A 3,745-nucleotide genomic window follows, 5' to 3' on the forward strand; every position below is an offset into this window, starting at 1 on the left:
AGGAAGGTGAGAAGTGCAAATGTTTGGTAAACAAAGTTTGCCCTGCCTCGAAGATAAGTCTCTCAGATGAAAAGCTTATCACTGGTAATGACTCTCTTCCTGGTACAGGCCCCCATTTTAATCTCACTTAGGCAGTTAAGAAGGAGGTGAAAAGCTTTTCCTGTGTCTGCTGGGTCTTGATTGCCTTCAGCTCAAAATAATCCACATGCCAAAGTGGCACATTCTGTTGTGTTTTGTTCTGAACCCCTCATTATCTTAGAGTAGCAGTAAGCAAACTACAACCTGTGGGCCAAAACCATCCCACTACCTGTTTTTGTATGGCCCAAAAGAATGGTTTTTACATTTTTAAATTAATTTTTAAGACAAAAGAAGAAATATTTAGTGACAGTTGAAAATTATGCGAAATTCAAATTCCAGTGTCCATAAATAAAGTTTGATTAGAACACAACTATTCGTTTAGATTATGGTTTCTTTCTTGCTAAAGGACAGAATTGAATATTTTTGACAGAGACTGTGTGTCCCACAAAGCCTAAACTTTTTACTATCCAGCTTTTTACCGAAAATATTTGTTGATGCCTGTCTTAGAGCGTAAGAATACCTACCCAGGATCAAAGCCACCAAGTTTCTTTTAGCAGTTAGGCAATTGAGGCTTGTATACCACTTTTAGATTCATATTCATGAATAATATTACTAGTTAACCTCTGTTGGCCTCTTATGATGTGCCTGGCCCTGTGCTAGGTGGTTTTTTGTTTTTGTTTTAAACTTTTTAAAAAATGCACTCTTTGGCTTCCCTTTATTTCTTGAGGGTTACACAAAACGTGAAACCTACAGGAAAGTGTCCCCCCAGCCAGCTTCCCACCCTAGAGGTGCCAACAGCCTCTCCTGCACTGCGGCCTCTTCGCTTCCCTGCTGCCTGGCCTCCCCTCTGGCCATCTGTCCGCTTGTCCATCTGTCCGCCAGAGCCGGCAGGGCCCCTACTTGGAGGAGGAGGTCATGAAGCTGCTCTGGAGGAACGATGCAGAGCACGATGAAGGCGTTGCGGCAGGTCGCGGCTTTCTGCTCCAACAGCCGCGCGCCCCGCAGCAAGGAGGCCTGGCCCGCGGCGGACGCAGTCTGGCTCCGCCACGTCTCGCAGGAGCTGTTGGTGGGCCGGCGCCTGCTAAGGTCTGAGCCGTGCCGCACGCTCTTCTGGGGCTAGGCGACGTGCTGCAGGGCTCGTCTGCCGTCCAACTAGAACATGCGGTCCCGGGCTACAGCGGGGCCCCGAGAGCAAGGCCTCCCAGCTGGGACACAGCGCCTGGTCCCTGACGTTGACGATGCGCACGCCTGCGCAGTCGGCACGGCGCACGACGCTGCGGAGGGCCCGCAGGTGCCGGCTAGCCCTACGGGGTGCTCCTGCGGAAAGCTGTGGAAGTCCGCGCGGTGGTTGCCTCGCACGCCACCTGGATGTGGGCCTTTGGGCTCAAACAGGTGGGGCACCGGCTGGACGATCTGGTGGATGTGGCTGTGGGCGGGCCTTCGGGTGGGGCGCGCGGGCGGAAGTCCACGGAGGAGTCGCGGTGCAGGGCTCTGGGGTAGGCCTGGGAGTCCGTCAGGCGTGGGGGGCTGGCCACGGTGTCATGGGCCTGCCCGGGCCGCGTGGCGGAGTGGGGGAATTCCCGCTGGTGATCCGGGTTGCCTTCGTGCAGCTGCACCGCGGGGGTGCGAGGGGCCACTTCGTTGTCCCTCCCTCATGGGAGTGGCATTCGCGCCTCCAGCGGGAACTTTCTGGAACCTCTTTGGGACCTACTAGCTTCTCCCCCTCGGCCACAAAGATGAGCTGGCTCTCTGGCACCTCCGGCACCAGCGTGGTTTGGTACGTAGCCTGGGTCCTTACCCCTGAGGAGGTGCCCCTGGTTCCAGGGAGTCCAGGGGACTTGGGTGGGCAGGAACACTGACAGTCTGCCTGTAAAGGCCAGGAAAGGAAGGAGCCTTGGGGGGCCAGGGGGCCAAGGGGTCCAGGAAGCCTCCAACAGTCCTCATGGCCGATGCCAGAGGTCCCTGAGGTCCAGGTGGGCTAGACTGGCCCTCAAATGCTCTCTCTCTTGGGACTGGGAATCCCAGGGTAGCCTGGCGGGTCAGGGTTCGGGGCAGGCACACTTGAGCCTAGGAATTTACCGTCCCCGGTTCATCCTGTTCATCCGTCTGCCCAGTGTCCACTCGGTGACTCTTCTCTCCCTTCATTTTAGCCCCCACGTGCCAGTGCTAGGTGTTTTTAGCCATTGTCTCATATAATCCTCACCCAGTAAGGTAGACAACGTCATGGCCTCCATTTTATAGATGAGAAATACGAAGCTCAGGGAGATTAAATTATCTCAAGTCACTCTTAGCAAATCCCCTAACTGGGATTTAAACCCAAGCCCTTCTAGCACTGACTACAGTGTCATTGTCACTCTCCTAGCCTTTTTGGCATTATGGATGTTTGCCTCTTCCATCTCTGCGTAAAGACGAGCATAAAACTTACTACTGTGCCAAGTAAGGTTTCCTTTTGTTTGTCCGAATTTGGACCTTTTTAACCTCACAAGGGAGCTCTGGGTTTGGTACGCTTGCTCTTGGTAAGACCTGTGTTATGCAGCCATAGCCCCTCTTACTGTAAGTATTTGAGTCCTATCGATCTCAGCCTTTTTTGAGGGAAAGGGGGAGTCGCTGATCTCTGCATAAGGAAGTCTCCTCTACTTGTTTCAAGTCTGCTGTGGTTTTATTTCTCTAAGGGCAATGACCAGAACAATATATAATATTTCCAGGTTCAATAAACTGGCTGGAGAGTGTTTCTTTTCCTCTCCTGTGTCTTTTTTAATGATTCTTAGCATTTCATTATTATTTTGTTTCATCTTCTTGGGGCCACAGATGCAAAATAGGGCAATGTTTTCAACTTACAGTGACTTCCCAATCATATTCCTAGGACATAACGTTGTTTGCCCAGGGCTAAGGATCCTATTATATTGCTCATATTAGTTTTCTCTGAATAGTTTGAATATCATTTTCCTGCATAGTTCAAAGTTTTTAGTCCTCATTCTAAAGGGAAAGGCACGGCACAAGCTGTGTGTGTGTGTGTGTGTGTGTGTGTGTAGACGCATGCATGTGCGTGCATATGGGTGCATCTGCACGGGGAAGGGCTGCCCAGGGAGGTGGAAGGCCTACCAGGGACTGGAGATTCCAAACACCTTCCCATGAATACCAGATATGATCTAGTCTCTGAATTGGAAGTGAGCAGACTGTTCCCGTTAATCATGACTCTAGATAGATCCTTTAACAATCAGGTCTTGGGGTGCCTGGGTAGCTCAGTTAGTTAAGCGTTGGACTCTTGATTTTGGCTGGGGTCATAATCTCGGTCCTGGGATTGAGCCCCTGCCCCTGCTGCGTGGGGCTCCCCACTCAGCAGGGAGTCTGCCTGAGGATTCTCTCCCTCTCCTTCTGCCTTCTCCCCTGCTTGGGCACTCTCTGTCTCTCTCTACAATAAATCTTTAAAAAACCAATCAAGTCTTCACAGAGACAGAAGTATCTATCACCCAAGCAATGTGGATAAAGCAGATCTTTTTTAAAAGCCCCCAACCCCGGGGCGCCTGGGTGGCACAGCAGTTGAGCGTCTGCCTTCAGCTCAGGGCGTGATCCCGGCGTTGTGGGATCGAGCCCCGCATCAGGCTCCTCTGCTATGAGCCTGCTTCTTCCTCTCCCACTCCCCCTGTTTGTGTTCCCTCTCTCACTG

The 3,745-nt window shown here is 51.9% G+C and overlaps 1 pseudogene; it reads right to left on the bottom strand.

The window, feature by feature from the left end:
* The window catches only part of LOC121104211, a 3,168-nt pseudogene extending 694 nt beyond the window's left edge, over window positions 1-2,474 (bottom strand).
* Window positions 2,475-3,745: the final 1,271 nt, after the last annotated feature.

Source organism: Ursus maritimus, unplaced genomic scaffold (assembly GCF_017311325.1).
Source record: "Ursus maritimus isolate PB19 unplaced genomic scaffold, ASM1731132v1 scaffold_20, whole genome shotgun sequence".
Lineage (NCBI taxonomy): Eukaryota > Metazoa > Chordata > Mammalia > Carnivora > Ursidae > Ursus > Ursus maritimus.